The sequence below is a fragment of the Amblyraja radiata genome, unplaced genomic scaffold, assembly GCF_010909765.2.
Source record: "Amblyraja radiata isolate CabotCenter1 unplaced genomic scaffold, sAmbRad1.1.pri S35, whole genome shotgun sequence".
Lineage (NCBI taxonomy): Eukaryota > Metazoa > Chordata > Chondrichthyes > Rajiformes > Rajidae > Amblyraja > Amblyraja radiata.
The window spans coordinates 715,930-727,359 of NW_022630148.1; positions in this window are offsets into that span (position 1 = coordinate 715,930).

Genomic DNA, 11,430 nt, shown 5'->3' on the forward strand with positions numbered 1-11,430 from the left:
GGCAGCGGTAAGATAACCAAATATTTTAGATTTACATGCTAGAGGTTGTTTAAAGATAGGGAGAGATCACCTGTCCACAGCTGGGATAGTTCAGGACCATTTAATGCAGAATTGTATCTTTCAGCTATGATAATAGAGAATGTCTGCAAGATAGCAAAGGATAATCCCTGTTTGTTGAGGATGAATCAGTTGGAGAGCTGAGTGCTGAGAGGAACTGATGTTTGTTCAACAGTTCAGTAGTTCAATATGTAACTGTACAGTGAAATTCTTAAAGCACATATTACACACAGTTTGTTATCAAGGTGCACTCCCAGATATTTATATGTCTGCACCACCTCAATGTCCATCCCTGCAGTGTTAACCGGCTGAAGGGGGAGCTTGGACCTGCCAAACTTAACCACCATCTCTTTGGTCTTGGTTTCAATATAGGAGTAGAGAGGTTCTTTTGCAGTTGTATAGGGCTCTGGTGAGACCACATCTGGAGTATTGTGTACAGTTTTGGTCTCCTAATTTGAGGAAGGACATTCTTGTGATTGAGGCAGTGCAGCGTAGGTTCACGAGATTGATCTCTGGGATGGCGGGACTGTCATATGAGGAAAGATTGAAAAGACTAGGCTTGTATTTGCTCGAGTTTAGAAGGATGAGGGGGGTCTTATAGAAACATATAAAATTATAAAAGGACTGGACAAGCTAGATGCAGGAAAAATGTTCCCAATGTTGGGCGAGTCCTGAATCAGGGGCCACAGTCTTAGAATAAAGGGGAGGTCATTTAAGACTGAGATGAGGAGAAACTTTTCCACCCAGAGAGTTGTGAATCTGTGGAATTCCCTGCCACAGAGGGCAGTGGAGGCCAAGTCACTGGATCGATTTAAGAGAGAGTTAGGTAGAGCTCTAGGGTCTAGTGGAGTCAAGGGATATGGGGAGAAGGCAGGCACGGGTTATTGATGGGAACGGTCAGCCATGATCACAATGAATGGCGGTGCTGGCTCGAAGTGCCGAATGGCCTCCTCCTGCACCTATTTTCTATGTTTCTATACAACATCTCCCCAAGGTTTCAGAATGCCCCACTCTAACACTTCCTCGGAATGCCCCACCCCTTGCAACCTTACAAAAAGGCATATCAAACTCAAGAGGCCAAGTGTCGTATTCCTGCTCCTAATATGTTCATGTATTGTTCCAAATAAACCTAATTTCCAGAGCTACATAGACTATGTGTTCCCCCATCTTATTTCCTGCAAAGATACTTTGCCATTAGTGCTGTCTCCAATGTATATTTGTTCCATTAATTTAGGGGTTTGATTTATTGATAAGACAAGCATGTGTTGGACTGAATCAGTCTGAAGAAGGGTCTTGACCTGAAATGTCACCCGTTTAAAAAAAAAAACCTTTCTCTCCAGAGGTGCTGCTTGTTCCGCTGAGTTACTCCAGCATTTTGTGTCTATCTGTGATTTAAACCAACATCTGCAGTTCTTTCCTACACGCTGTACAGCGTGTGATGTCATCAGCTGAAAGTGTTGTCCTGCTCCTTGCAATTGTTGTCTAATACCGGCTTTTAATCTGTTTATTACAGAGCAGCGGGACGTGTGAACGGCAGTCACCACCATGGCTGATGGAGCGGACCAGGGAGGAGATCCAGTGGCCTCGACAACCTGGACAGACGACGGTGTGTTGTAGAATTACGTCAGATATAAATGTCCCAACAATCAAGAGCAGAACTCGCTATCAAAACATGGAGGGGACGGGGGACACAATTTTTTGGCGGCACACTCACGCGCACGAGGCTTCGGAGGCTCAATCCAGCGCTAAATGCAGCTCAACTCTGCCTGTCTCGCCGGGTTAACTACAGCCCTGACTGGACTGATGGGACATCAGCGCTGCTTCTCTGCGCTGGCCATATTTCCATATTTCCCGCAAGTCCAGGCAGGTTCACCTGGCAGGACAGGCAGAGTTGAGCTGGGTTTAGGGCTGTTTCTCTGTGCTGGCTGTGGGCCTGGGGGTACATCTCGTGTCTGACTGCCGACCTCTCTGGCCATCCGTGGGGGGGGCGCTCGGGACAGCGCCGGAGACCCGGCTTGGATCGATCCTGCCTGCGGATGAGGCGCAGGTCTGTGCCACGTCTCCCTCCTCCAATCACCACGCTCTATCCTCAGTCCCACCCCAACTGTCTCACGGAAAGCGGCGATTTTAAAATCGGATTACAAAAACCTGGTGGTGGGGGGGGGGGGGGGTGTCCCCACCTCTCAAAACATGGGGGGGGACGTGTCCCCTCTGGCCTCCCCAGGTTTTCCGCCCCTGCCAACAATGTGACCGGATCAGATTGCCTGACCTGCAGTACACACGGGGAGAGGGAATAGGGAATCAACGGAAGGCCAAGAGACCTGAGCCGGAGAGAGTACAGGAATGATAGGGCAGGTCTGTCTGCATTACGGTCATTTGTTGGGTGTAAAGACTGTCTGGGAGCAGCTACTAGAGGGGAACGAACATGTGATGATTGGAGGTTTTTATAAGTGAGAGAACTGTTCAGACTCAGCGTGTCAGTTAGCGGAAGAAGCAAAGAAGTTAAGTTTTGTGAGCCTTGGTGAACAAAGGATGTTGAAGGTCTGATGAGGGAAAATAAGTGAATGTTTGTCAGGGATGGAAAGCTACTCCCAGTGAGTTGTTAGAGGTTTAATGGGGAAATGAGAGAGAACCAAGGAATTAGGATGGTCAAAATAGGCCTGAACCCGAAAGGGTTGATTGTAGTTGGGGAGAGAATGCGGAAAGTGGTGGGAGCCTGGCACAGGAAAGTTGAATATGGATGAGGTGGTGAGGGGGGGAGGGGGTGTTGATTGTCAGATGGTTAGAGATGAAACCAGGACTAAAATGAGACTCAAGAGAAAACGAGTCAAAGGTCTTGTTACGCGACAAGTTGTTTGAATGATGTGAAATGTAAAGCTAGTGGAGAGATTTGGGTGGAATGGTTGGGGAAATTTGTGGATGGGGAATACGTTATGTATTGGGATAAGGAGAGAAGGGAAGGGACTAGGAAGTAAAGAAGGAGGTTGGGGAATTCCATGTAAACTAGCACACTGCAGTACAAGAACAGACCCTTCATGCTGTCTGTGCCCAACATGATGCCAGGTTAAACTAATCTGCTCAGTTGAAGTTTGCAGAATAAGTGGGTGATCGATCGATCGTCTCCGTGGAGTCGATAAACTGAATACCCTGTTTCTATTGTGTATCTTTCAAATCAATATTCCCAGATTCCCTGTATATCCACGTCCCTATCTCAAAGCTCTTCAATGTCATTCTCTCACCAGCATCCACCACCAGCCTTGACAGGGAGATGCCCTTCAGATTCTGCAAAGTTCTTCCACTCTCATCTTAAATCTGCCGTCTAGTTCTTGGTTCCATTGCCCTTTAAAAAAAAAACACTTTGATCACAGAGGGAGGTGGAAATATGGAATGTGTTGCCAGTTGAGGCGCGTACAATAACATGATTTTAGTGACATTTGGGCAGGTACATGGGCAAGAAAGGTTTGGAGTGATAATGGGCAAACATGGACAAACAGGGCTGGCTCAGATAGGGCAGGTTGGTCGACACATCTGGATGAAGCATCTCTGTCTGTGCGGTGTGACTTTGTCATTCTGCCACGTAGCGAGAGAGAAATAATCTGAAACGTCTACATTAGAAAGAAAGTTGAAAACAAACCGTTAATATAATCACATTATATCATTACAATTACAGGATGCAAGAGATGTGTTTGAAGTAACAAGGCCAAATGGAAAATAATACGTGGCCATTCTGTACGTATATCAACAAAGGTAGATAGAGCACAGTAATCTACAGCACAGGAAAGGTATTTACGGTCCACAATGTCCATGCGGGCCGATGCTAAATGAAACTCATCTCCACTGCCTTCATACAATCCATATTTCTCCATTCCCTGCATATCAAAAAGCTTCAATACCATGATGGTATATGCTACAACCACCACACCTGGCAGCGCGTTCCAGGCACCCACCATCCTCTGTGTATAAATAACTTCACCCGCACATCTCCTTTGAATTCCACCCCTTTCAGCTTAAAGCTGTGCACCCCAGTGTTGCCACAGACCCCCAGCCAGAAGAACAACCCTCTGTCTTGGAGGCTGCAAGGTGACTTGGATAGGCTGGGTGAGTGGGCAAATGCATGGCAGATGCAGTATAATGTGGATAAATGTGAGGTTATCCACTTTGGTGGCAAAATCAGGAAAGTAGACTATTATCTGAATGGTGGCCGATTAGGAAAGGGGGAGATGCAACGAGACCTGGGTGTCATGGTACACCAGTCATTAAAAGTAGGCATGCAGGTGCAGCAGGTAGTGAAGAAGGCGAATGGTATGTTAGCATTCATAGCAAAAGGATTTGAGTATACGATCAGGGAGGTTCTACTGCAGTTGTACAGGGTCTTGGTGAGACCACACCATATAACCATATAACAATTACAGCACGGAAACAGGCCATCTCGGCCCTACAAGTCCGTGCCGAACAATTTTTTCCCTTAGTCCCACCTGCCTGCACTCATACCATAACCCTCCATTCCCTTCTCATCCATATGCCTATCCAATTTATTCTTAAATGATACCAACGAACCTGCCGCCACCACTTCCACTGGAAGCTCATTCCACACCGCTACCACTCTCTGAGTAAAGAAGTTCCCCCTCATGTTACCCCTAAACTTCTGTCCCTTCATTCTGAAGTCATGTCCTCTTGTTTGAATCTTCCCTATTCTCAAAGGGAAAAGCTTGATCACATCAACTCTGTCTATCCCTCTCATCATTTTAAAGACCTCTATCAAGTCCCCCCTTAACCTTCTGCGCTCCAGAGAATAAAGACCTAACTTATTCAACCTATCTCTGTAACTTAGTTGTTGAAACCCAGGCAACATTCTAGTAAATCTCCTCTGTACTCTCTCTATTTTGTTGACATCCTTCCTATAATACCTGGAGTATTGCGTATACTTTTGGTCTCCTAATCTGAGGAAGGACATTCTTGCCATAGAGGGAGTGCACAGAAGGTTCACCAGACTGATTCCTGGGATGTCAGGACTTTCATATGCAGAAAGACTGGATAGACTCGGTTTGTACTTGCTAGAATTTAGAAGATTGATGGGGGATCTTATAGAAACTTACAAAATTCTTAAAGGGTTGGACAGGCTAGGTGCAGGAAGATTGTTCCCGATGTTGGGGAAGTCCAGAACGAGGGGTCACAGTTTAAGGATAAGGGGGAAATCTTTTAGGACCGAGATGAGGAAAACATTTTTCACACAGAGAGTGGTGAATCTGTGGAATTCTCCGCCACAGAAGGTAGTTGAGGCCAGTTCATTGGCTATATTTAAGAGGGAGTTGGATGTGGCCTTTGTGGCTAAAGGGATCAGGGGGTATGGAGAGAAGGCAGGTACAGGATACTGAGTTGGATGATCAACCATGATCATATTGAATGGCGGTGCAGGCTCGAAGGGCCGAATGGCCTACTCCTGCATCTATTTTCTATGTTTCTATGTGTTCTCAGTAAACGGGTTCTGAATGTATAGAACCACGTTGCTGTGAATCTTGTGCATTCTTATTATGATGTTATCAGTCTACTGAAAGTTCCTTCCATTGGTGAGTTGTGGCCTGTGTGGGGACACAGTCCTTGTTTTTACCAACTATTTCATTGTGGACGTTGGATGTTTTCTCTGAAACTGTATCGCTACATGCTGTGAAAACTATATTCAGCACTCTCCTCACTCTACCTGCTGTACTTGTGCTTGGCTTAGCCGTATTTATGTATAGTATTACCTGATTAGATTGGACAGCATGCAAACACAATATTTTCACAGTTTCTCAGTACATGTGACAATAATAAGTGTGGGCACAGTAGTGCAGATGGTAGAACCGCTGGCTCACGGCTCCGGAGACTCGGGTTCAATTCTAACCAAGGCCACTGTTTGTGTGGAGTTTGCACGTTTTTCCTATGACAGTGTGTGTTTCCTCCCACATCCCTATGGCATGCTGGCATGAACAACAATTGCCCTCTGTAAATGTGCTCCTAATATGCAGAACGTCAGATAACATAAAACTAGTGTGAGCGGGTGATCGATTGATGATTGGCATGGACTCGCTGGGCCGAAGGGCCTGTTTGCATACTGTGCCTCTGAACTCTGAATGCTAAAGCTAAAGTGTGAGAATAAGTCACGTTTAATGTCGCAACGGTGTATTCTGTCAAAAGGTGTTGACATTGTGTCCATCCAGAATCAAGAAGAGAATGCACCCGTGGGATTGAACAGTGGGAGAGGGACAATTGTTGTGAGTTAGCGCATTGTTTAGATGCCGCAGGGAATAAGTTACAGCAACAGCCTGGGGACCATTGTCAGGGCAAGTCGAGGATCACAGCCGGGTCTCCCTCCCTCCGTACAGGGTGCGGGTAGATCCGGCTCGTGGCCTGACAGCAACCCGCTGATCGGAGCGTCTCATCTCCGTCATGTGGTCTGCCTTTTAGCAGAGTGGGGGTGGTGACAGCTATGGGTGGAGGAAAACAGACAACACTTGATAATTCCATTATTTTGATTCATCACAGCTCCTCCAATGTCTTCGATGATGGAGCTCCTGGAAAGGTGTGATGATTCGCAGCTGCTGGATTTGACAATTCATTACCGCCAGAGGCTGGAAGAGGCGATTCAAGAGGCGTTGGAGAATGTCGTCTTCGTTCTAGCATACGAGAGATATTTCAGTGAGCAAGAGTACAAGGTAGGGAGAGGATTGGATGAGTGGGTAACTTCAGCTGATACTCAAATGTTTTCCTGCAGAAATATTGTGGGCCGAAGGGTCCATTCTTGTGCTGTGCTGCTCTCTGTAATTACAACTCAGTACGGCGCAGTCACAAAGAATATCCCGCACAGCAGTGGTGATCCACAAACTGGAGGGTGCAGGCTTAATAATAATAATAATAAATTTTATTTAATGGGCGCATTTCAGACATCTCAAGGACACCTTACATAGTAATCGGAATAACATATAATCGGAATATAACAAGTAATAAAGACATCACATAGACACAAATTAAAAACAGAATTCAATCCAAAAACAGAAAATCAAAAACACAGTGTGAAGAGAGAGCAGCGGCAGCCAAAGCGCGCCAGCGTCCACTCTCTCTTCACGGCAGCCATCTTGGACACAGACCTACAGGACTACAATTAGACAAAAAAATCATCCCCCCACAGTGGATAGCATTGTGGAGGAAGGCACAATGTCCAGTCCCCACCCCATGTTCACCCCAAAGTCAGGCCTATTGAGGCCACCGCAATTGCCTCTACGGAGGCCCGATGTCCCTGGCCGTTCTCACCGGGTGGTCTTGCCCCGACGTCGGGAGAGTCCTTTCGGCGGCTGGGCCACTTGGAACGGCCGCTTCCTGGTTGGAGCCCGCGGCTGCCGAAGCCGACAAGGCAGCGCCGGTTTGGAGCTCCCAGGCTCCCGATGAAAAAGTCGGCGCCGCATCTCCGCACTGCCGCCTCCCTGCACGCCGCCTCTCTGCTCCGCAGACCCGCAGCCCGGAGATGTTGCTCTCGGCGGTCCAGCTCGCCAGAGCTCCAGCGCGGCGACCCAGGCAAGGCGTCGCCCGCTCCGCTCCGCTCCAGCGCTCCAACGCTGTGCCGCCGCCGAGGCCGAAGTGCTGGGCGGTCCCCGCCAGGAAACGGCGCTCCAAGCCCGCAGGTAGGCCACGAGGACGGGTCGACGGGCAGCCCGGAGAAAAGGCTGCCACACCGACCAGGTAGGGACCTAGAAATAAAGTTTACACCTACCCCCCACATTAAAAAGACCATATCCCCTACAAACAAAAAACAGGACTCACTAAAAACTATTTAAAAAACGGATTTAAAACGGACGGCTGCTGGCTAGCAGCCGTTCACCAAGATGGCTCCTCCTCTTGCGGGGAGGGGAGAAATGTAGGTGGGAGAAAACCAGGCTTGAGGGGAGATGGGCGAAATGTAGGTGGGATCTGGGACAACAGGTTTACTTGGAGAGCAGTCCATATCTGGAACACAATGCCAGAGGAAGCTGGAAAAGCGGATAACATTAGGGATATCAAAGTACATTCAGACTGATGAGTGGATAGGAGGGGCTTACGGGGCTGTAGGCCAAATGCAGGCAAATGGCTCTGGCTTACAATTGTAACTTGGTTGGCATGGACAATGTGGGCTGAATAGCCTGTCTCCCAGTAGTATATTGCTCTATCACTCTACCACTTAAGGCACTGTGACTCCAATAAATCCATCGCCAAGGTTGGCCGAGGGTTCTGTTTCTGTGTTGTACAGCTCTATAACTACTTCTCCCCATGGCTCTTCACAGCGAGTCATCAAACGCACGAAGAGAGGAAGCCGTGCGGCCGGTTCCACACTTCTCCTCAACCTGGTGACTGAGAAAGAGCCGCAGGTCCGTAAACTGATATGGAAATGCTTCGTGAAAATGCACCACCTGCTCCCCAAACTGGAGGAGTTGCTGAAAGCAATGGGGGAAGAAGGTACAGGACATGTTTCTATAGAGAATTTGTCCTTTTTGTCAAAATGCAACTCGGACTCATTCCATGAAATTATTCCAACAGGTTCTGATCTGATCGAATCGTTCAAAGCCATGAAGGTTTCCTTGGAACTACCTGCTCATCTGAAAGGTATTCAATTGCATGTTTTGGCCAACTGCGTATACGCCGTCCATCGATCAGCCCTTCCTATTTATCCCATCTTTATATCCACTATTTGCAGACTAGGGACAATTTACAGATGTCCAATTAATCAACATCTTTGCGATGAGGGAGGAATGTAAAGGACTCGGAAATAACCCTTTCAAACCGAGTGCAGGCCAGCAAATCCAATTTCATAACATTTCAAGCAGAGCGCAGGCCAGCGAATTCAATTTCATACCTAACAAATCATTTATTGCAAGTATATTACAGACTCACAGTTCAGTTGATTCACAGCTTAGAATCACAGTCGTGGACTCTCCCTCGCGATCTTCCGTAGTGACTGACTCACGTCCAGGCATCCGAGGTTTCATAGTCCTGTCCCCCTGGAGCACATTCACAGACATTAGTCATGGTCAGAGGTACAGGAAAATAATTTCTACAGAATGCATCAACTCAAAGGCATCTGTCACATGGTACAAGATATATTAAAAACATTGGCCATTTGGTTAACGACATTTTATTTTATCAAATACATCAAAGAGATCCCCAGCTACTTCTCTGGTTCCTCTCTCGGCACTTGGGAGACAATGTTATAGTATTTATTATCTCACACACCGCAACCTGAGGCAAGCCTAATTTGAGACTAAATATAAGCTGTAGGCTAGCCCAGAAGCCAATTTAATATCTTCTTATATTTTTAACTTAATTCGGCTTTATCAGTAGCCATGACTGAAACCTGGTCAATGTTCCGGGGTACAGGAGCTTCAGGAGAGACAGGGGTGAGGGAAAAAGTGGAGGGGGGTTTCGTCCAGTGAGACTATATGGGTAGAGCTGAATTACAAGAAAAGGATGATCACCTTGTTGGGGGTGTACTACAGACCCCCGAATAGTCAACGGGAATTAGAAGAACAAATGTGTCAGGAGATTGCAGACAGCTGCACCTCAAATAAGGTCGTTGTATTAGGAGCTTTTATCTTTCCCAATATAGGCTGGGTAAATCATAGTGTGAAGGGTATAATGGGATGCAATTAAATGGGGTGACAAATTGTGAATATAACGATGGAGTTAAAGGGGAAGTGAGTAGGAATGAGAGGAATAGATCGGTTAGATGTGCAGAGTCTCTTGCCCAGAGTAGGGGAATCGAGGACCAGAGGACATTGGTTCAATGTGATGGGGAAAAGATTTAATAGGAATCCGAGGAGTAAATTTTCGCACAAAGGGTGGTGGGTGTATGAAGTAGGCTGCGAGAGGAGGTAGTTGAGGCTGGGACTAACCCATCGTTTAAGAAACAGTTAAGGTAGGTGCATGGATAGGACAGGTTTGAAAGGATATGAAGCAAGCGCAGGCAAGGGGACATTGTTGACCGGTGTGGACAAGTTGGGCCGAATGGCCTGTTCCCGCACTGTATCATACTATGACTATATTAGGATACTGTGAATGTGTTTTTCTTTGCGTGATGAATCTAATTTCAGGACCTCTTGTTTATCTCACCTGTTAAAAGATGTTCAGCAGAAGCACATGGAGACTGCGAGCACAGACTGAAACACTGAGTGTGAACACCATCCTGATGAACGAGAAGGTTAAGGATTTCCAGCTGCTTGATCGATACGCTGAGCTCACGGTCATCTCCACTGTTCGAGATCGGACATTGGTGGAACATGAGCTGCTGGCAAGAGGCCGGGACCATGAAGAGTGGAGAGAGGAACATCTCGGGGGAGAGTTTGAAAAAATCCGAACTGATCAGTTATTCCAGAACATTATGGCGAGCAACTCCAAATCTGGGAGTTCGTCTGCCGTGGCCGGAGTTCCGGGGATCGGAAAAACAACAATGGTGCAAAAGATTGTTCATGACTGGGCCACGGGGAAAATATTCCAACAATTTCAGTTTGTCTTCAGTTTCAAATTCCAGGATTTGAACATGATTAAACACAGAATAAACCTGAGGGAATTGATTCTGGATCAGTATCCTTACTTTGGGAATATGCTAGAAGAGGTCTGGAAGAACCCATAGAGATTGCTGTTTATATTCGACGGTCTGGATGAATTCAAGGGTGGAATCGATTTTGCTGACAGTCGGAGAGACACAGAACCTAAGCACCAGTGCCCGGATCCCGAGTGGTGGTGTGAAGTGTCTGACATTGTGTACAGTTTAATCCAGCACAAGCTGCTCCCAGGGTGTTCAGTGCTGGTCACCACCCGCCCCACTGCGTTACATTTACTGGAAAAGGCAGAGATCAGTGTCCGGGCTGAAATCCTGGGATTTGTTGGTGAGGAACGGAAGGAATATTTCACCAGGTATTTTGAAGATCAGACGGTGGCAGCAGCTGTTTTCAAACATGTGAAGGAGAACGAGATCATGTACACCATGAGCTACAACCCCTCCTACTGCTGGATCCTCGTCCTGACACTGGGCCCCTTCTTCAGACAAACACACCGGGACCCGCAGCGAGTTCCCAAGAGCATCACACAACTATATTGCTACTTTATTTACAACATCCTGAAAAACCACGGCCGTGAGATTGAGAGCCTCCGTGAGGTGTTACTGAGGGTTGGTCAGATGGCCTTCGATGGAGTGGCTGAGAAGAACATCGTGTTCACAGATGAAGATTTGATCAAACACAATCTGCAGCCTTCCCAGTTCCTGTCCGGGTTCCTAATGGAACTTTTGGAGAGAGAGGATTCAGCCCGGAGCGTGGTGTACACCTTCCCGCACCTCACCATCCAAGAGTTTGTAGCCGCACTCGCACAATT